The 24,111-nt window shown below is 37.3% G+C and overlaps 1 protein-coding gene across 1 annotated transcript in view; it reads left to right on the top strand.

The window, feature by feature from the left end:
- Nucleotides 1-191: 191 nt before the first annotated feature.
- LOC117419767 (contactin-1-like) overlaps nucleotides 192-24,111 on the top strand; it is a 94,606-nt gene continuing 70,686 nt past the window's right edge. Inside the window, exon 1 of the mRNA XM_058985757.1 lies at nucleotides 192-299. The gene's annotated coding sequence lies outside the window, so the exon portion shown is untranslated. The remainder of the gene's footprint in view (nucleotides 300-24,111) is intronic.

Here is a 24,111-nt window from a genome sequence, read left to right as displayed (position 1 = left end):
GTCTCGCTTTGGACAAGGCAACACAAATCCGTTGTCTGATCCCTGAATCCTGTATAATATTTGACTGCAGACCCACTGCAGCTATTAGCATCCCAGCCCAGCCCAGTACAGTTGGATTGACATTCCTTTTGTCCAATGGAAACCGCAAGCGCGTTACCCTTACACGTCAAACATCACCCAGTATCCAATAGAATAACAATAAAAGGTCCCTCCCGTCGGTTGGGCTTGGTTGACTGGCGGTGCGACGGACCCAGGTGTGCTTTGCAGAGACTGCACAGATCGACGGTACGCTGTTGCAGGTAAGAAAATATGGGCATGCGAAAAATAGAACACAGACAGTTTAATTAGCGGTGGTAGCAAATGTGCACATATGTGAATGTAAAGACCAGTGGAACAAACTACCGCAATGCAGAAACATGACGGCGGGTTTCTCTAGAAAGCCTATATAATGTGGATACTTATACGAATAGCCTGCCCTATCCAAAAAAAAAAAAAAATCGGTTACATTTGTGCACAGGATGCATTGGAATGCTTTACATTACGGGGCTATTGGTATGTTTTTTTGTTAGTTTTGCTTATTGTAATACAATATGTCCATACGAACGTATTGCACAGATGCTGTTACATTTATCCTGTACTAGACTGTACTGGTACATGCATGTGGAAAAAAATCAACTATGACATTACTGTTAATGTAATTATTATTATTATTATTATTATTATTATTATTATTATTAATAATAATAATAATAAGATTTAAAAAAAGGTTCTATTGGCTAATATTGTTTTGCCAAAAAATAAGGTACAGAAAGGGCGTGTGTGATTCACAAGCACGAAGCACTATCAGGAATGTATTAATAATTAAAATAAAATGTCAGATTATAAACCGAATGCTAGTATAATAAGCAGTGGTCGCAATTTGTAACACCTTACTGAACAAAACGTGGAAACCTGATTGTTAATGACATTTTCCAAACAATTGCAGCAATATTCGCGATAGAATGATCAGGATTAGGGACTGGGTGCTTTGACAAGCTGGAATGAGAAACGCAGTTCCAGACATGTGTATTACTTCCAGTTTCTGCATTCTTACAGTATTTGCATAGTACACTATTCTTTATTAGATGGGGCGTCCTCCATAGTTACTGTATTGACCCCTTAAATGGGCAGATCTGGCTATAGCTCTTATCTGCATAAGGATGAAGGTCATTTCCTAATACAGTATTTTAAAACATTGGGAACCCATAATTTCTAGAGGCATTTTGCAGTGTGACCTATTCACATAATACATTGTATGCTACGTGGTTTGTGAGTTGACTTACAGTATCTGTTCAACTTCCACCTGATGCTTCTGATTGGGGGATGTTGTATATGAAGTGTATGAACTTTCCTAAGCCTTCATATTAAGTTATTTTAAAGCACTTGATAATGCATCCCATTTCACCACCAGTATTCCCCAATAGCCAAGGGTCACTGTGTACACGTTGAGTTGAGTATACATGTGAGACTTTCATATAACATAGTGAGCTGCTAACCAGCAAAGTTTGCTTGAGAAGGTTTTGGAAAGTGATTATACTGCAGTTAATGGACACTTAAATGAATCATTACACCCTGTAGGCCTGTGGTTTAATACATGTTTCTTATTATTCTGTACCAGTCCTGGAAATGCATTTGTACACATGTGCATGTCAAGTCGACTGTCTGTGTAAAAGTACAGTACATGTTCAAAACATTTTTGGTAAAAACATCCGTTTGTCATTCTGCCAGGAAATGAATGTGTACCAGACCTGAGTTAAACATGTTGCCAACAGGGTTTCTGACTGCAGTGGCTGGAGGATAGACTGGGCAGATTACTACCACTACTGCACTACATAGAAACTCAGTTTCTCATTTGTATGAATCTGATGAGAGATGCTCTAAAAAAGTAGATTAAAAACCCACCTCATTATTGTCTTACAAACAACATGATAGGACACTGTTTTAATTAAAATAATGCAAGTTGTTGATAAAATGTGGATAAACAGGTATTCACTAGTATTGTTACAGTTCAATGCAAGCTTATTGAGTAGCTATGGAGAAGAAGGTACTCATCATTTTAATTGTCATGTGTTTGTGATAGAAAATGGAAAATGCACAAAATATTGTTGTAAATAAAATGGTGCAAATATAAAATGTTGGGTACTTGCTTGTACTACTTGCATTTTATTTTATTCTTGTATTTTAAATATAATCTTATAATATGTGGGATTTTCATAGTTTGTAATCAGAAGCTGTAAAAAAAACAAAAAAACAGCGTTTTTGTTATTTCTCCAAATAGGGAGACTCTCATTGAGAAGTTCAGTATTCCTCGATATTCTTCTTCTCCACTGTTTAGAGTCTGGAAGAAAAGTGCTTGTCACCCCACCTAACCTTATGGGTTACCATGGGCAGGATCATTTGCTGTTCTTATGATTTGTTGGTGGTTTGTTTTCCACTGAAAATATCTGATTCTTCAGGAAACAACTTTAAAGACAGTTGGTGGCACTGAAAGTGTTTGTTGTCAGTCAGCCAACACAATTTACAGATATATTACTAAAATGACCTGTTTATGAACTGTAGGCTATAGGATACCAGAGATATCCAGCCTGGCTCTTTTGTACAGTGGAAAGATCTGGATTGGGAAGTGCTAAGTACTGAACCAGGCTCGTGCCCAGTCATTTTCCTCGCCCTGTTAATCCCCACATTGGCATTGAAAACTGGAATAAAATAAAATGTGTTTTTTAATTTTTATTATGGATTAAATGCCAATGTAACAGTGTGTCAAGTGCCAATGAATGTTTTAGGAATTTAGTAAAAAGTAAGAAAATACTCTTCCAGAACCTGCTGTAATTAAACAGTTAATCTTTTCTACTCACCATGGTTCTGTAATCTATGATTTACACTTTGACAGGAGTTAAGGGAAACGTATAGGATTCCAGTTTATTTAAAATGTGTTTGTCAGTGACTTAGGGAATCGTTTAATCCACCTTGTGAGATTAGTGTCAAGCATGGCTGCCGTTCTGACAGCAGCGTAATGAAGTGAACGATATCAGAGTGCAGCAGATAGGGATTTCCATGGTCAAAATACATTCTCAGAAGTAGCTTGATTTTCATGTTTACTAAATCAGTCTGTCTGCAGTTGATTCTCTTTTTAATCATTTATGAGCTTCAGTTGCTATTGACTAAGTTTTTTTTTTTTTTTTAAATATATATAATATCGCACTTAATGCAAATATACCATGCCTCAGTATACAATTTAAATTAGTTTCCTTACATCTTTATTCAAACAATAATGTGCCCATTGTTCTGCAGTTTAAATTTTACTGAGAAAAATAACTAGCATGGAGGCTTCTGGGAGTTGGGGTCCTTGAGCTTTGGCTGTCCTTACAGTAATCAGTCTCTGCTTTTTCCATGTATTCATCATGTGATTTCTCTTGGGAGTGAAAGACTAAAAAATGTAAGAGAGATTCGGCATATTTGTTGTTCAATAACTACTACAAAAAATAACATTACAAAATAAAATACACATTAACCATAATGTGTGGGACTATCATATAGGAAACTGTTACCCTAAAGTAATTTATATTGATCATTAGAATTTTTTCTATGTGCTTTAAAAATACAGGACTTAGCCATTATGATATGTGAAAGGGATTCATTTTATAAGTATCATATTTAGTTTGTAATCTGTTGAAAGTACAGAAATTGGCACAGTTGAACCCATCTTGTGTTATTATTGAACCCATGTCAATGTAATTTTTTTCACATAGCTTTAGAAAACCAAATTCGTATAGATTGCTTTATTACATTATTATTGTGTGTATTATTAAAGTGGCATCAGTGATGAAAATCTCTTATGATTTGACCATCAACAAGCATTAATATGATGTTATACTCCAAACTCCTGACTGTGTGAGTCTAGAAACATTACCTATATACGGCTGTGACAGGATGACGTTGTGGTGACACCAGGCCAGAATACAGGAAGAAACACAGACACTGCAGATACGGGGCAAAGGTGCTTGTGCCGTTTTATTTTTATATAACAAAAATAAAATAAATATTTAAACAGAAAACACCTGCTCACAGAGCAAAATAAAAAGTTTAAACAAAAACAAAATCACGAACACAAAATAAAGAAAACCCAAGTCAGGCTGAGCAATCGACTTCACTGAACCTAGAGGTTTAATTTTAAATATCTCTGCTCTCTGCTCTCTGCTCTCTGCTCTCTGCTCTCTACTGTCTGCTCTCTGCTCTCTGCTCTCTGCTCTCTGCTCTCTGCTCTTTGCTCTCTGCTCTCTGCTCTCTGCTCTCTGCTCTCTGCTCTCTGCTCTCTGCTCTTTGCTCTCTGCTCTCTGCTCTCTGCTCTCTGCTCTCTGCTCTTTGCTCTTTGCTCTCTGCTCTCTGCTCTCTGCTCTCTGCTCTCTGCTCTTTGCTCTCTGCTCTCTGCTCTCTGCTCTCTGCTCTCTGCTCTTTGCTCTCTGCTCTCTGCTCTCTGCTCTCTGCTCTCTGCTCTCTGCTCTTTGCTCTCTGCTCTCTGCTCTTTGCTCTCTGCTCTCTGCTCTCTGCTCTTTGCTCTCTGCTCTCTGCTCTCTGCTCTTTGCTCTCTGCTCTCTGCTCTCTGCTCTTTGCTCTCTGCTCTCTGCTCTCTGCTCTCTGCTCTCTGCTCTTTGCTCTCTGCTCTTTGCTCTCTGCTCTCTGCTCTCTGCTCTCTGCTCTCTGCTCTCTGTTCTCTGCTCTCTGTTCTCTGCTCTCTGCTCTTTGCTCTCTGCTCTCTGCTCTTTGCTCTCTGCTCTCTGCTCTCTGCTCTCTGCTCTCCCATACTGTCCTCTCTACACCCACCACGAGTGCCGAGAGCTGCAGGCTTTTATTTTCGTGACCGAGGGATTAACTACCTATCAATTATTTATTAATCCCCCAGTCACATTCTGCACGAGTTTTCTAATGTGGACGGGGTTTCCCATCCACGCTGCTAAACAGTATAAAACAAAAACATTCGGCTATGCCGTCATATTTATAAAACAATAAACCGTAAATAAACAGTAACACGTCATTAAATACAATAACAAAACACGACTCCGCAGCTATATTTATACATAAATACACAAAATAAATCATAATACACAAATACAAAATAACACAGTGCACACGGGCGGATGGGGAAATGAACAAATCCATGTACAGGGCTCCTCGCCCTGTTACAACGGCTTTTGATTTTTGATTTTAAGCCGATAAGACACCCCCGATAAAAACAAAAATGATATTGGTGTACAGCAAATAAACACAGGAAAAATACTGGAAATGGTTACTCAATTCAGGTTTACTGTAACCCTTTCCCCATTAAAAAAACTACTACAAAAAAACCAAAACAACTACCTTTCCCAGCGCAGACTGTCCTTCCTGACTTGTATCTACCATTGATTTGATCTGAATACTTTAAACCCACCCCAGCTACTAACCAGCTACTAATGTAGGCAGCAAATTTCTATTGGAGACTCCGCTTATGAGATTGAAAACAAAACTGCAATTAGGAACAGAGACTTGTTCGCGGGATTTAAAGTATATTACATTTAGTTAGGTAAGATTTCAAATACAATTGTAAATTGTGGAGAAATGTAAAAAAAAATGCCTAGATGCACACAAACCCCAGAAGAATGTGCCCATGACCATAAATATTTAATTGAAGGAGACCGCAAAGGAAAGAAGGTACAAATCAAGCGTCCACATAAGAAAAGTGCATTAATTAGCACATTTAGCTTTGTCTGTCTCATTGACTTCAGAGGCCAATGACTGTATGACCATGGAGGCTGATCTGCCCTCTCAATTTCTAGAGGCCTGGCCCCTTAGAACAGCAATGATGCCACAAGAGGACTTTAGTCAACTTTGAATTGTTCCTGTCAGTGGAAGAGGTAAAATAAAAAACAATTTTAGTAAGTCTTATTTAATATAAGATTGAGTAGAATTATTTTGTTAGCTCTATGTATGTAAATAGCACAGGCTTAGGCTAATATAGATTTCTGGAAAGGGTTTAGCTTGATAATAAATCATTTTGAATGACTTATGGAAATGATCACTTGTGATCTTTAGTGGGGTGAAGTTAGCATTTGTCAGTTGTGAGTTTTAGCATTTACCAAGATGCTTAGCTTTGGTGTTTGAAAACTCATTCCAGATCCTTAATAAATTATGATGATAAAAAGGACGTTACTTTATGTAAAGGCCCTATGAGACAATTGAGTCCAGAACATTTGGCAACCACTGTTCATATTAATGGCTAAGACTGATATATAGCCACATCTTTTAGATTTAATTTGTGAATGTCTTTTGTAGGCTTTTTTTTCCAAAGAATGTGATTTCTCTGAATATGCTCTTTTGGTAGCAGGTAAAGGATCACATTTTTTATGTTTTTTTTTTTTTTTTCAAGCAAACAGATTTGCATTTGATAAGGAAACCACATAAGTGTGATTGGCAGGTCTGGCATTTTCAAGCAGTGGTGATAATTTTCCATTATTTTTATTGAGCTTGTTTACACGGTCACACCATTCACTGTTAAGTTATACTACATTGCCAACTGTAATGAAGCACAGTGTTAAACCTGAGAGAAACACACACACGAATGAAGGTCATTCTTCAAAAGACGCAGTGTGACAAACTTATATGCTGAAGGGCATCTCCTAATATGAACAAATTACTTTTGATGTTTCAATCTTCCTGCTGACTAGAAAAGTAAAGAGTGCAAGTTCACTCGAGCACACCAGAGCTTTGAAGACATTGCTTGTAATGCTGTTTCTTTTAAGAGCAAGCCAAGTTTAGATTCTTTGAAATTCAGTTCTCTTCATGCTTCAGTCTTTGTTAACTCCAGAAGGATAATTAAGCAGCCATTTGGTCGGAAGAATTGCACATAAATCGTAGTATGTCTTACATTTCGCCTTCAACTCCTACAGTTCAGCATGCCTTCTGTCCTTGATACAACTGATAGTATCAATGGCTAAACATTAATACTGAATAACAGTGCAAGACATTTCCATTTAGTAGTTCTGTAGCAGGTCATTTTTTTTTTAATGAACCACTTTTTCCAAAGGAGAGTTTAAATATTTCTTAAGTGCAAAAATTAAAACATGAAGACAATAAAAAACACATAATTTTGAGAAAATACTGACTCAAGCTATATCTCCTTTCTTTCTTTCTTTCTTTCTTTCTTTCTTTCACAATTTTCTGTAGTATTGTAGTATTGATTGACCATCATGAAGCAAGTATGTGAGAGATATCGAGTGAAAGACGTTGGGTATTATTTTTCATACGACATACCAGTTTTTAATTAAAAAATACTGAAGCGTTATTCAAATGAAGTACAATACCCTGGTCCTGTTTTTAAGCTTCCCACATTTCACTCCAACCGAACCAACACTAAACCCTGGATCCATCCTTCTCAATGCGTGGTGCTTCACAGCATCAGCCTTGTTTTGTTCATGTAATCTATGGAGTTCTGAGTCACCCACTCGAGAGCATAAGAGGTTTACACTTTGAATTGTGCAGAGGAGGTTGTCCCGAGGGACTTGCTAATCAGTTCTGTATGTATTTGAATGTATTATGCCTTTCATTTCAATTCTGTTTTCCTCTATTACATGTTTACTCCAATGAAACTCTCATTTGACTGGGTTTATGTTCATTCTTCCAACAACAGATTTAAAAATGACAGCCCCCGCCAAAGTTGCTTCTTCTTGTCATGTCGTAATAAAATTAAAAGTACATTTTGCATTATGATGTTTCTAGAAATAAAGATAAATGCAAATACATGAGGGTGGTATATACAGTAATAGCCTACTGTACTGTATCCACCTCTCATTAATCCATCACTCTCATTTAGCCTTCGGTCTGCCATGTAACAGATTGATTCTGTTATAAAATACTACATATAACCATCACATGCATTTTCCGACTGTGTTTTTTTGTTACAGAAGCACTATTTTGCTTGTTATTAACTGTCATTCATTACTTTAATCATGTTAGTATATTTTCATTTTGATAACCTAAGCAATTGATTCAATAAGGAGGTACATTTGGTATTTGAAGAATAGCAAAATAAATCTAGTTCGATTGCACTATGAGGTTGATTCAAACCAACGATTCTAATTGGTGGTTTTCACTGTAACTGTGTAGATGCATTCCACTTATACAGACACACTTTCCTTTCATGAATGTAACCCTACAAGTATGTATTTCTGTATTGTAGTGCAATAGACGTATAACCCTTGAAAATCAACACAACTGAAAGGATTGAGGTATTGAATCTGTGAAAGATCAGTCCATTTACACTGCAGAATACAAAACGCAATTAGTTCTCAATTTGTTCACACCAGTTGAGTCTGCTTCTGATTTCTAAATGCCCATGGCAGTTTGATTATGGTTAGTGACAGAACATTTAATGTTATCCACACTTTTCTTTCTGTTCTACTGACTCACAGTTTCATGACAGTGCTGAAGCAAAACATGTTTACTTTCACATAATATCTGGGCCATTCTCATTTTTTTTTTTTTTTTTTAATTGAGATTCACACCCCTAGATTACACAGTATTAGATTCTGTGGATATTATGGGGGTCGGTCTGTCGGGCTGTACATTTGTCCATCTGTGTGTCTCTTTGTGTGTACATTTATTTCACATACTGTAAATCAGTCATATACTAATATACCATGATACTAACACCTTATTTGTTTATATACTTACACCTAGGTCTTAACCACCCAGCTGCTTATCCCACGATTTCCATGTGGAGCGCAAGCAAGTCCAAATTTGTCACTCCTGTGAGAATAGCGTGCAGACGCTTATATGGGCATCTGCAAAGTTTAACACGTCTTTTTAACGTGCTTCAATGAAAAAATAAGAACACTGTATTGTAAAAGTGTATGCAGTTTTGTTTTTTACTGACAGATGGCAGCAGTCCCTAAGAAATGTGCTTGACAGACCGGGTCATCTGTATACACACAGCTGAGGGTGAAACATGGATGCCTGTGTATCTAGAGAGAATAACATGAGGAGATTTCTTTATTTATTTGTTGGTGTTACAGGTTGTAAGGAAGCCTTGTCAGGTTTGGTACTGGTCAAAACAACCTATTTATTTATTGTATCTACATTTCACAGATACTAATTCATATAACAGCGCTATACACCCGTGCCTGAAACTGGAGAAGATACTGTATATGACGTGATTGAAAATTTGCAACGGCAGTTTTCTGATGTGTATGTGCTAGATAAAGATGTTAGGATTGATGAGGGTTTGAAGTGCGTCTGCTTTGAAATCTATCACACAAAAAATAATTTCTAAAAAGGGATATGCCTGCCATCAAAAAGAATGATGTTATGTTGTGATCTATATTATAATGCTACAAATGTAAACATATTGTTGTTTTGTTATTTAAGTTCTAGTCAAATACTGTATTTCCGTTTATCATAATCACAAGAAAAAAAGTGTGTATTTAAAAAAAAAATAGCACAAATAGTTTTGAACACTGTCCAAATTGCTTATTTGAGGGCTAAGAATGAAGAATCTGCAAAAAAAAAAAAAAAAAGAGAGCATTTTTTACATGGAAATTGCCAAAATAAATGGGCAGCTGGGTGGTTAAACACCAACTATCCAATTTTCATTAAGAAACTCAACTCTTATTCTGTGCTAATCTGTAAACTGTTGATATACATGTTGATGTGGTCATCAACTATTTTGTGATATTGATAGCTCAGATGTTTGATTTACAGCCATGACAGGATGTATGTCACTGACACACTAACACTTTGCTAGCAATCCACATTCAGTCATAATCATACATTGTTAATTCAGAACTTAAAAACTTCAGAGTTCAAAAGAATACAGTTATTGGTCCACTCTGTCACATTTTCAAGCACAGAAATGTGCAATAAAAGTGACATTTTTTAATTATAATATGGCTTTCATATTCATTGTAATTTGGTTGGATGTCATCAACAGGCATGGATTTGTAGAGTACTTCAATTTAAATTAATGAAATGCCAACAAAATTATGTAAAAATAATCGTCTCCCATCAGTGTAATGCCGTCCAACTTGATATCTCTCTGTGTCATGGAAATATTGGCATTACTGGAGAAACTGCATGCAATGCATGTGTGTCCTTGTCTTTGCACCATCTGTGGTAATCACATCCTCATTCGCTGTGAAATTGCACAATCGTATGTAATTATCTTTGAATCCAATTTAATACGAATGTGTTATAAGGTCACTAATTGTTCAGGTGACAGAAGCAGCTGCTGGACATAGATGTAATTTCTTAGTTAATGTACTGGGAGAGGGGCAACGGGGTATGCTTAGCTACAACTAAAACCAAGGATTTACAATGTGCAATAGAAGCTGAATTTGACTGATATCTCCTACAGATGAAAAGAGAAGTTAAAGTCTCTAAGACAGTGCAGTAGCTTAAATCAACATCTGTACATTTGTTGTTGAAGACAAGTGTTTTAGCCATATAACACAGGATAACTGCTGTTTAAATGACATGAAACATACCTCCTCTCTACCCAAATTATGTATATTTTAAGAGAGAACTTTTTTTTTTGTATGTATGAATGTATTAAATCTTTTTACCGGCGACTGGCAAGGTAGTACATAAAACCGACCAGTTCACAACCCTAGTTACAACGAGTCTTGGAATGGTTGATATACAGTACATTTTTTGGTGGGGATTCAGTGAATTGAAGCTTTGATGAAAGCAAATAAAATGTACCTTTAGTGGTTAGAATGACAGACCATTAAATACTGATTATACTGAAATAATGAAATAATAATTCCAGTGAATATAATACAGTTTGCACATTATATTATGATATTGGTAATCTATGCTTCAGATCAAATTGTAACCATCTGTGGTCTAGACACAGACGTATCGAGCAAATGCAGAGAAAAAGAAAGATACAAATGACTGATTAAAAAGACTCACTACAGCGCTGCCCTTTTCTGCTATATGACAAGCAGCAGTTGCACAACAGTTATGTCGCCTTTATACATTAAAGAAAAATACACAACTTTGTATTCGTCTTGATATTTTGCATGTGTTCCAAATAAACGGATTGCAAATGTTAATTTTTATGGTTCCATGTAAAGGGGTCTGTATTGATTGTTTTTTATAATTTATATATTTTATAATTTAGAGAGATTCCATATTTAATTATCATTAAATAATATATTTGTAATAATTTATGCAAGCAATCAAAGTGTTTTAAATGAGCGATAATTTATCACTGAGCCCAATAATACCTCACCTGGTATTATTTCTAATGCTAGCCGTGTTTTAGTCAATATTATTCATAGGTAACAACTACTAATTGGGGTCCTGTTGAAAATGCTTGACAAAGCCAGACTGTCAATTGAGTTGAAGCACTTGTAGTGTTTGTAACACACTTTGCTTCACAGGAAAAGTAATTCTGGGACATCATAATATAATAAACACATAACTATCAAAATAATGTAATCTCTCAGAATTTTCATAATCAGAGCTCACAAATACAGCTGTAACAGTACACTAGATATTTTATATTCAGTCATGCCCTGTGGTTTTACCAAACTACAGCAGAGGAATTCAGAATTGAAAAATATTAGACAGATGCAATTATTCTGACTAATTGTATTTATTTACAGTATGAGCACCTTAAGTTTTCTTTTTAGTTTCATATTAAATTGATTGAGTCATTGTAATGAGGAAAATATTGCAAGGGAGATCAAAAATGTGATATTCAGATTTGCTATTCCGAACTATCAGAATGCATTTCATTATCACAGCATGGTTTGGATGGTGGAACGATTCTGTCTACAGGGTTCTGGGTTAGCAAAAATCTACTGTACGGATAGGATGAAAATAACCAGCTGTTTTCTGTCACTACAGACAGGAAATACAGGTAACGCCTTCACTTCGGATATTTTAGAGGTGGGGTTGTACAACACTGTAAAAAGTCTTTCCCACGAGCTGCAGTTCAGAGTTTTACTGCCCTTCATCGTTTGTGTCCATTCTGGACTGGGGACAGAAGGGTAAGTCACTTTTACATATTACAAAACATATATAATGCAGGCTGTGTGGTCTGGTGGTTAAAGAAAAGGGCTTATAACCAGGTCCCCGGTTAAAGCTATGGAGGACCCGACTCCCGAATGGTGCATCCAGTAAAAGCGCTCCGCATGGACTGCAGGGTGTGCCCTATAGCCTGGACGTCACCAGTTCGAGTACAGGCTATTCCACAGCCGACCGTGGACTGGCGCTCCCAGGGGGCGGCGCACAATTGGCTGAGCGTTGCCCGGGGGGGTGGGTGGGAGTGCTTGGGTCGGCCAGGGTGTCCTCGGCTCACCGCGCACCAACGACCCCTGTAGTCTGGCCGGGCGCTTGTCGGCTTGCCTGTAAGCTGCCCAGGAGCTGTATTGTCCTCTGACGCTGTAGCTCTTGGGTGGCTGCATGGTGAGTCCGCAGTGTGAAAAAAGCGGTCGGCTGACGGCACACACTTCGGAGGACAACGGGGTGGTAGTGAGCTGAGCCTGAAAATAATTGGACATACCAAATTGGGAGAAAATAATAAAAATAATTGGCAATGACTAAATTTATAAAAAGGTATGGAGGACCCCGGTTCAAATCCTAGCTCAGTCACTGTGACCCTGAGCAAGTCACTTAACCTCCTTGTGCTCTGTCTTTCGGGTGAGACGTTTGTAGCTGCAGCTGATGCATAGTTAACACACCTTAGTCTCTGTAAGTCGCCTTGGATAAAGGCGTCCACTAAATAAACAAATAATATTTACTACAGTAAGATGTATGTAATATGATGTGCGCTCTACTGCAAAATGTACTGAAACACTACATTATTTAATCTAGTAAACTGTATGCCCTTGTATGTATGTATGTTGCCCTACAGGAAATACAAATATGTCCTATGGTATGATGCATCAAGATATTCTAACATTTCGTTGTATTAACAAGCTTTAACATGCTGCTCATTTATAATAGTTTAAGGAGGGTTCAATCAATCACTATTTATTGTTTACCATGTGGCCCCTTTACATTTAAAAAAAATATATACTACATACTACATTTTCTACAATAAGTACACAGAAAAAGTACTTAAAATGAAGTACATTTCCAGTATGTTAAGATTCTGTTAGTCCTGTACATTGGTTAATGTAATTGGCAGTTTTACTATGGTTATTATAATTAATTGCAGTATTTAATTTACTTAACTGGATTCTGTACAGGAAATAAAGAAGAAACGTGTTAATAACATACTTTATCAAAAGAAAAACAAAACAGTAAGAAAATATGTTTTTCCGTACACTTGAGAATGGGGTTTGAAACTTGGACACATCATGATACTAATGACCGGGCCGATCACAATTTACAACCTGCTGAGACATGGACGGAATCCAAATGAAAAGAAGAGCTGTGCTTTCAGGAAGCTTTGTTATATATTAAGGGCACCCTGTCCCTTCTGTATTACTCTGGGCAGCTAAATTGTTTGTGGATCAATAGCCTCTATTGCAATAATACCAGTGAAGTGCATTTAAAATGAGAAATGTCATTGCACAAGTCAGTCTGGGCATTAATGATTTCCAAAAACACAGACGTAAACTTTAATTTGAAAGATTTAGAATTGATATCCAGAAGTTTCATGCTTTCCCAACATAATGTTGAAGAAAATTGTATTTTATAGCTCAAAGAATCCGTGTCATGACACAGAATGTAGACTTCCCCTAGACCTAAATACTGTATCTGGAGTTTTATGCCATGTTTAAGTAAGTGTAGTTTTCCTGTAGTAGCATACAGTGTGTTTTTGTTATTTATTTGTTTTATTTTTATACAGAATCATGTTTTTTAATATATGTATATAAAAAGAAATGAATGCAATACAGAAAATAAATCAAGCTGGTGCAGTGACTAAAGTAACAATTAATATGACTCTTGCTGGTAGAACAGTCTTGGTGACAGTTGTAGAGGCCTATAGTATTAATTGCTTGGGTGTTGGCTGCCTCTATCACTGTGGTGGATAGTCCAGAAAACAAGATGCATATTATGTTTCAGTAAAGCATTTCTGCAGAAGCTTTCATTCAAGATTTGATAAAAGCTGCAGGATGATATAGTAAAATTAGAATTACTGCTATTTACTAAAATATTATGTATTTTGCAAACGTGTCCTGAACGCGGCTGAAATAAAACAGGTAAATTAAAAAATACATCGATGAAATCCCCAAAACACTCTATATTAAAATAAACTGGCTGCGATGCCAGGAGCTTTCGTGTCTGTGAATGTATTTACAAATGGCTTTCTGACAGATAAACATGTGGTGTAGAGAGACCAAAATGCAACAGATATTGTAATGAAATCAGTCAGGGGCAGCTTAGTGCTTCTGAAGCTCCTGCCTAAACAGATGGAGGCAGGAGCTTTTAGATCACAGCGAAGGATCGGAAGACGGGTAGTGTACACTTATTACTTATACAAGGGTGACAGAAGAATATGTGAGTGTTTAAGAGCCTATGCTTTAAATAAACAATATAAAGCTGTGAATGGGTCAACCCCCAAGGAGTCTCGACTAATCATTGGAAACGGAAAGCTATTCTGGCTATTTTTTTGTCCTTTTTAAGATGAGTCAGTGGACAGCTCAGTCTGTATTGGTTCAGTGTTTATTTAAAACCCAGATCATTTAGAATCTATGCTTTTTTGAAAAGGTTTTTGTGAGGTTCTCTTTTCAGTCAGCTATATTTACACAAACAAGATAAGTTATTGCTGCTTCTGAAATGGTTTAAGAAATTCTGCCCTGAATAACGGTTTAAGAGAGATTTCGAATACATTGCCTGGCATGCGTCCTGCAGAATGTTCCGAATGAAAAACAAAACAAAAAAATGTAGTGTGTCCTAGTTAGAAATCACTGCAGAAAGAGAACCAAGGGGATTTCACACAAATTAGTAGTAAATAAAGACAACACTGAATTGCTTGACAAGATCGTGATGCTCTGCTCTTTTCTGGCTGTCCTCTGTGTTCTGGGCCTCAGTGGTGCCTGACAAAATATCCCTTTGAAGACAGCATTGATGCAGAGAATTAGCATTCAGCCCGCGCTGTGCAGCTCACAGGTTGGTTTCTAGTTTCGTGTTGCAGCATTTTCAGTAGGTCAGCTGACAGGCTGAAACAATCTCTTCCAGCATACAAAGTGAGTATGGATAAAAGGGGGAAAGAAGCCTGGTTGGCTAATGTATCAACATGCCCTTGTAGCCACAGATCCATTTCAATTCTAATTCCTAAAATTATTCATCAGGCATAAATGCGTTATTTCAGGGAAAGGTTATGAATCACAGTGCATCTGCTGTTGATGTGGATCAAAGCTTGTTGTAGTTATACTGTAGTCCATAGCCAGCTGCTCTAACCACACTGTCCAGCCAGAAGCACATGTAGGGATGTTTTCCAAGTTTTAACAACAAGAAGAAAAACAACAACAACAACACTTTTGGGTGTCTTATTTGCTCAAATATGAACATTATTATTTCTGATGTTGTTTAGATGCCAGCACAGAAGTATAAAATAATGGAATTCTAACTGGGGGAATTGTTTTGTCAATACCCTAGATTTCCCACAATGTTGACCTGCCTATGAACAGTTTCGCTGGCTTTTTTAAAACTGAAAGGACATACAGTACTTCAATTTCAACAAAGTAAAAGTAGAATACTACCTGTGGGTGATCCTGTGGTTAGTACATATGGTAGTACTAATGACAGTTGACAGAATAGGACCAATCAAACATTTCCAGATAGTTTACAGTCACAGATAGGTTTTATGATGTTCACAAACACAATGTACAGTGCCAGTCTTCTGCCCCCTAGAGGATTTAAATGGCTTTACAATAATTTAAATCCCATCCTGTAACTGCTGATAAACGTTATATGATTACATTTTATAAAATGCTTTTTGTTGGATTTTATTGGCTAGGACTGAAAAGAAACCGAGCTATATAATTGAACAAATATTTAGACAATAAGTTTGGTAAAACTGTTTGTCTAATGTTATAACAATGCCCTCCTCTTCCTATACTGTCCCACAATGCAGACTGGCTGTTTTTCTTGTTGACTGTCTCTGGCTCATAACTGCGGTTCATGGGTGGCAGATGTGGGATGTCCGCTTTCGGCAGATGTTGGAAATGTGCCTCTGTCAGTGTGCTTGCTAGCAAAGCAGAAGCTGTTGCAGCACTGTTATGTCAATTTTCGCCACATAGCACAATTGGCTCAGTGCGCTCTTCAAATGCAATTGTAAACTTTGACATGCTTAACAGTCCTTCTGCTGTGAGTACAGTTGAACAGTGGGGATCCAACCTCTTTATACCAGACCAAACCGCTGGTGGCCAAACGGTACGTCCCATCCTCCATGTGGCCTCCAGTTTTTGTGATGCGTCAACAATGTTATGCGAATTATGAATCACCTTAGTGTGGGCACTGGTAGGTGGCTGTCCATAATGTAAACCTGTGCACACACATATGGAGGACCTTCATTGTGTTGTAAATGTTTAATACAATCCACAGTTTATTGTATTATTCCTAAATGCAATCCAAAAGATCTGTCGGAGGCTTGGAGTGTATGATAAAGGATTCATGAAAAGCAGTTATTGTCTTTACCATGTAGAGTGTGAAAGATGGATGCAAATACTGTAGTGTAATCTAGGCAGTCGAGCATATAAAAAATGACTGGTGGTTAACAGGTAATTAAAATGAGCTAAAAAGCTACAACTTTTGGACGTCATTATATACTGAATTAGTAAGCAGATTATGTACTGCATGTTTGCAGAAAGCAAAGAGCAGGTGCGGTATTGGCAATCAAAATGCTGGGCTTCCGGGGTACTTCATTGAAATGTTGCAAAACTTCAGCAACTGAGATCAATTCAGTCTCGATACAGATTCAAATTAGTCTTTTCAGATGTAGGATCACCAAAGGCTGCCTTTTATACATAGGGTGCTTGTTATATTCTAAATATTACAGTACAGTTTATACGTGCAACCCAGGGGCAGATCTATGTAACAGAGAAGCTCTGTTCAGTTTAAATGTGGAACATAGTTGTCTTGTAGCTTTACTTGATTCAGATTACTGGGCAATGGTTGGCATGCCACATTGTACATCAAAATGTCTTTTATAGATCAAAGTACATATACTGTAAGCTGTAGACATCTTTAACAAAACACATTCACATTACTTTACCTTTGCTGTTCAAGCTCAGCCTCTTTTCACAAGAACTGCTTAGGATAAATTATCCTTTGTCTCATATGCATCTACCAGAATGTTTAGACTACATGGAGATATTTATGATTCAGTAGCTGATCTTCTATTAATATATTCTAAAAGCAATCTTAGAGATTCATGATAGATGGTTACTTTTAAATTAAATTATTTTACAAAAAGCTACTGTAGAAACAATGGGGCAAATATTCAATGATCTTGCGAAGTTTCTCGCAACTCTGCTTGCGTTGTGAATGTTTTGCGTAAAATCACAAGTGAGTGAAATCTAAAAGATTTGCGGAGAAACTGCAATTATCACAGCGCTGCGGAAATTAATAAATTAACATGAAATAACACAGGAAACCAGCCGCAACTCTCTCTCGCAACGTTTTGCAAAATGAAGACGCGTTATTTGGGCATAGCCCCAGCACCTCTTCAGCTATGAAAGTTAAAAATGTCATGAAATGTTTTGCTCTCAAATACATTTTCTTACAATTCTCAACACAGTTTTATCCATTCTGCAAGTTCTTGTGTGTGCTAAACAGAGACAGTCCACTGCCAGGGACATTTAATTACTTTACCATTTACGGGCCATAAAGATGACACTGGCTGCAAAAGAAGGATTTCGACTCTAGTGTCGTTTTTTATACACAAATGAAATAAGCTTACTTGATTTGAAAAACGTCTTGAAAGATACAAGCAAATTCCTACACTACTCGGTTTGATTGAATGAGCAGTACACAACAAGCTTCAATATGAAACCTGAGCATTCATTTCAATAAGCAACACGTTTTTAATGAAAACAAATATTGTAGCCTACTTCACTAAAGTGAAAACTGGCTTCTGTTATTTTTAAGTACCACTGCTTCCGATTACACTACTGCTTAATAACAGGAACAACATATTATTTAGGGTTAGTGTAGAACTTATACCTGTACCCCTTCCCCCACACAGGAACATTGCCTGCTAACTTCCCCTATTCAAAAAATATATAAAAACAATAAAAATGGTCTGGTTCTCTCTTTCCTTTTTTCAATGAATAGAAATTAATTAATAGCGAATAAAAACAAACCAAGCTAACAACTATCTAGCCTAAACAGAAATGTATGTATGTATGTATGTATTTATTTATTTATGTATTTATTTATTTTTTGCAATCTCCACAAACTACAAGTTCTGTTGCATTCACAGCGCTGATAATGTTAGATAGCTAGATATTACAACAGCGTGGACCATGGGTCAAATCAATGTTTGTGTCGGGTACGTGTTTTATTATTATTAATGTCGGCCTTCTGGAGTCATCTCAATGCCTTTCCACTTTCTATTTAATTTTAAACTGTTTAAATGCCAAACCATAACAAAACATAGAATAACAGAGCATATACACAGAGCAAAAAAAGGGGACGGGCGAAATACATAGTTGTCCGTCCCTGCCCCCCCCCACCCCCTCCACTCTTTAACTAGAAACAGAGATTGTCCTGAAATACTTCCTGAGAAATAATTAAGAGGAGTGTAACCAGTCTTAAGTGATTTCCATGGTGAACTTGCGGAATTATTCATGACACCAACCTAAATTTGATTGAAAAGCACTTCCGAGAGAACAACTCGCAAACCCAATTTTTCCAACGCATATACAGACGTGCTCAAATTTGTTGGTACCCCTCCACAAAAAACGAAGAATGCACAATTTTCTCTGAAATAACTTGAAACTGACAAAAGTAATTGGCATCCACCATTGTTTATTCCATATTTAATAGAAATTAGACTTTGCTTTTGATTTTTTATTCAACATAATATTGTAAATAAGAAAACAAATGAAAATGGCATGGACAAAAATGATGGGACCGCTAACGTAATATTTTGTTGCACAACCTTTAGAGGCAATCACTGCAATCAAACATTTTCTATAGCTCTCAATGAGACTTCTGCACCTGTTAACAGGTAGTTTGGCCGACTCTTCCTGAGCAAACTGCTCCAGCTGTCTCAGGTTTGATGGGTGCCTTCTCCAGACTGCAAGTTTCAGCTCTTTCCATAGATGTTCGATAGGATTCAGATCAGGACTCATAGAAGGCCACTTCAGAATAGTCCTATGTTTTGTTCTTATCCATTCTTGGGTGCTTTTAGCTGTGTGTTTTGGGTCATTATCCTGTTGGAGGACCCATGACCTGCAACTGAGACAGAGCTTTCTGACACTGAGCAGTACGTTTCGTTCCAGAATGCCTTGATAGTCTTGAGATTTCATTGTGCCCTGCACAGATTCAAGGCACCCTGTGCCAGGCGCAGCAAAGCAGCCCCAAAACATAACCCAGCCTCCTCCATGTTTCACTGTAGGTATGGTGTTCTTTTCTTTGAAAGCTTCATTTTTTCGTCTGTGAACATAGAGCTGATGTGACTTGCCAAAAAGCTCCAGTTTTGACTCATCTGTCCAAAGGACATTCTCCCAGAAGGATTGTGGCTTGTCAATATGCATTTTAGCAAATTCCAGGCTGGCTTTTTTATGTTTTTCTGTCAAAAGTGGAGTCCTCCTGGGTCTCCTTCCATGGAGCCCACTTTCGCTCAAAAAGCGGCGGATGGTGCGATCAGAAACTGACGTACCTTCACCTTGGAGTTCAGCTTGTATCTCTTTGGCAGTTATCCTTGGTTCTTTTTCTACCATTCGCACTATCCTTCTGTTCAATCTGGGGTCGATTTTCCTCTTGCGGCCGCGCCCAGGAAGGTTGGCTACAGTTCCATGGACCTTAAACTTCTTAATAATATTTGCAACTGTTGTCACAGGAACATCAAGCTGCTTGGAGATGGTCTTGTAGCCTTTACCTTTACCATGCTTGTCTATTATTTTCTTTCTGATCTCCTCAGACAACTCTCTCCTTTGCTTTCTCTGGTCCATGTTCAGTGTGGTGCACACAATGATACCAAACAGAACAGTGACTACTTTTTTCCATTTAAATGGGCTGAATGACTGATTACAAGATTGGAGACATGTGTGATACTAATTAAAGAAACTAATTAGTTTGAAATATCACTATAAACCAATTATTTATTATCTTTTCTAAGGGGTACCAACAAATGTGTCCAGGCCATTTTAGAATATCTTTGTAGAATAAGCAATAATTCATCTCTTTTCACAGCTTCTTTGCTTTATTCTATGACATACCAAAGGCATGCAAGTATACATGATAAAATAGCTTTTAATTTCATCACTTTTCAGGAGGAATGAAGCATTATTTCAATGAGCTGTAAGGGCACCAACAAATTTGAGCACGTCTGTATATATACAGTATATATATATAAATTATATAAATATGTATAAATTGAAAGGCATATATTTATTTTAATAAAAAAATATCCTGTTGTTGCCACCCGAAGAAAAGCACATCCATCATGGATCCATAAACTGAACAGATGACCAAATTGGATTTGTTGAGATGACATCATTAATAATATCCCTGGTAATTTTCAAATCTTCAAATACATGGACTGACTTTTGTCCCACAGGGGTTATTAGGTGGTGGCCAGCTTTCCTTTAGTGCTTCTACAACAAACTACAAATACATGGAGCTTTTCCAAACGTCCCCATTTGCTGTAATTCTGCAGTCATCCAAAGCTCACCTACAGCTCGATGCAACCACCACAGAAACAAATTCTAACTACAATAAAGTTTCCTGAATTAAATGATATCTTATTTTGTATAACCTGAGTAGTACTTACAATATTACAGTGCTGAATGTGAATAAACAGCATTACATAAATTTATTTAGCTTGGATTAATAAAACCATGATATAAATATCTGATCACTTGGTATTCAGTGGCATGCAATACGTTGTTGCTACTCAAAGGGAAGCACACTTTTTTCAGCCCTCTCTTGCCCAAGTAGATTTGCTGAACCATACACATCACTGCAAGCCATTTAAACATATACACAGGGAGCTGGCATCTGTATGAAATCCATCTCTAGTTGTTTACTAGGGTTTGGTGTGCAAAGCACGTTCGGAAATGGTGGCTGTTGATGAAAGAATCTGGAGGAAGTCCATAAATGGCACAATAAATGTTTTGCTGCAGCCTGCAACTGTAAGTTTATTGAATGTAGCTGACATTCACTTTGTTATAACATCATTTGGGAAGAAAAATTCAAGACATTTAGATATACATTGAATCACTATTTTCTCATGGTTAAAAATTGACAGTTGTAGAGGCCTTTTTAGTCCAAAGTGGAGATGAGTTACATTTCCAAATGTAATCTTTTAGGTTTCATTCTGGTCATAAAATAGGCAAACCAACTAAATGCTGAAGCTTTTCTATTTAGAATTTAGATTCAAAGAAATGGTTTTAATCTGTGTTGTACTACTACCTAGCAGATTAGTGCGGCTGCTTTTTTTACTGTAATCTGCTATGACTGGAAAAGTTCATTTTCACAATCTTATTCTGTATTTTTCAGGATTTGTTTTGCCCTTATCTGTTTTTGACCATATTTGTAATGGTAATGCTTAATATTAGTTTCTGATTTACTGTAAATCTTTGAAACAGCCAATCATTGTTTTATAAAATACTACTATTTAATTAGTAAAAAACAAAACAACAAAAAAACATTCTTAATAAAAAAGTGATATTCTCACTGGTAGTAGAGAAACTCATAAACATGCAATCTTACAATGTGTAACCATTGTGTGGTTCAGGGGGTAGAAGAATGAGCTCCTCCCCTACTTCTAGCATTCCGCCCTGTCAGCATCCTGTTTGCTTTATACATGAGGTACTGTATGTGTTTCACACCCAGTCAGGCACGTAATACACAGGCTGCCTCCTATATCAAAACATTACTGCACTGCATATTCCAGAGAATAATTAAGGGAGCATTGTTGGATGGCAGTTGAAATCAAACTGCATGATTAAGTAATTTTGAAAAAAGAGGTTGTGTCAAGGATAGAAGAAGCTGCATTTTTTATGCAGATTGATATATTGTTATCAAAGCCCTTGAGTAATCAAGAGCCAGTAGCAAGTTACAGTGCTAAATACTACTCCTAGAAGGGAGAATATATGTGCACATGTATGACTAACAGATGTATGCACATATACTGTAAGTATTTCATGAGTGGAGTCTAAAGATAGCCATATATTAAAGCATAATGCGTTCCATGATGAATCGGGAGATAACTTTTTATTTATTGATATTCAATTTTGAATAGGGTAAGCAAGTTCCCATTGTCCAACATACATATTGATGTTCCATTTGCCTGCACTTGAGACATCTCTGAGTCTGCTTATACTGTTTAAGTGATTTTAAAGATACATTTTGTTCTAGCAATATGTGAGGACAATTGTCATTACAAACTATATTTATCTTTTTATTTAAATCAACAGCTTCAGAAGTTTCAATATCTGCAGGGACCAAGAGACATCATCTTGAAAGTTTAATATCATGTCAAAGTGGCTGCATAACGTTTACAACATTTTTTTAAAAAAAAATAATTAGAGCTACAGCATTGGAGGACAATGCAGCTCTGGGCAGCTTACAGACTACAGGGGTTGGTGGTGAGTGGTGAGCCGAGGACACCCAGGCCAACCTAAGCCCCCCTCCCCCCCCCGGGCGGTGCTCGACCAATTGTGCGCCAAACCCTGGGAGCTCCCATCCACAGTCGGCAGTGGAATAGCCTGGACTTGAACCAGCGACATCCAGGCTATAGGGCACATCCTGCACTCCACGTGGAGCGCCTTTACCGGATGCACCACTCGGGAGCCCCCTATGTTTAGGAAATTTTAATTAACTTCCAGGATATAAGTTTTTTCCAATATGAGAGAGAATGGCAGTTTTTTATTTACATTTTTTGAGTGCACAAAAGTTGAATGTCATACTTAATTAGTAATTTTAGCAGACACTTTTATCCAAAGTGACTTAGAGACTAGGGGGTGAACTGTGCATCAACAACTGCTGCAGAGTCACTTACAATAGGACCTTGGTTTTACATCTCATCTGAAGGACAGGGAACAAGGTGGTTAAGTGACTTGCTCAGGGTCACACACAGTGAGTCAGTGGTTGAGCTGGGATTTGAACTGGGGACCTCCTGATATCAGGAGACTGTGTAGTCCCTGGTTCAAATCCCAGCTCACTCACTGACTCACTGTGTGACCCTGAGCAAGTCACTTAATCTCCTTGTGCTCCATCTTTCGGGTGAGACGTTGTTGTAAGTGACTCTGCAGCTGATGCACAGTTTACACACCCTAGTCTCTGTAAGTCGCCTTGGATAAAGGTGTCTGTCAAATAAACAAATACTAATAACCACTGGACCACCAAGCCTCCTTGTATACTTTAGAGATTCAACACTGAACACAAATTGAACGTTTTTTTCTGGAATTGGTATCATTTTTACAGCAATAGAAATCACTATCTGGAAGTGGTGTCCAAATTGGTGGCTCCAAGAAAAAAAAGTACCTTAGAAATCCGAGCTTTGCTTTTAATTATTTATATAAAGGATGGTACCATTAAAACTTGAGATGCCAAACCCAAGGCTAGTGACTCAATCTCTGCTGATTGCCACTCAGAGTCAGCAGACTGGAGTTTTTTGGCAATGAATATATGATCATTTCTCATTCCTCCTCCTTTCCGAAGACAGCTGTTCACCTTATGAGCAAGGATAGTACCTTGTTAAATAGGATCAAGGTCCTTTGAAATAACTCTTGCAACCTTCAATATGCTATGGATAGTGCTTTTGTGTTGTGGAGAGGAAAAAATAAATCTATAAATCATTATTGCTCAGGATGTTGTTATTTTACAGGCAAACCTGTTTTAATTTGTGCTATTATAGCTAATTATTGAGCTTTACAGAGGCACCATGGAAAGCATCATGTAAATGGT

The sequence above is a fragment of the Acipenser ruthenus genome, chromosome 14 (assembly GCF_902713425.1).
Source record: "Acipenser ruthenus chromosome 14, fAciRut3.2 maternal haplotype, whole genome shotgun sequence".
NCBI lineage: Eukaryota > Metazoa > Chordata > Actinopteri > Acipenseriformes > Acipenseridae > Acipenser > Acipenser ruthenus.
Note: the sequence above shows the minus strand (reverse complement) of the source record. Positions and strands in the feature narration are given on the sequence as shown.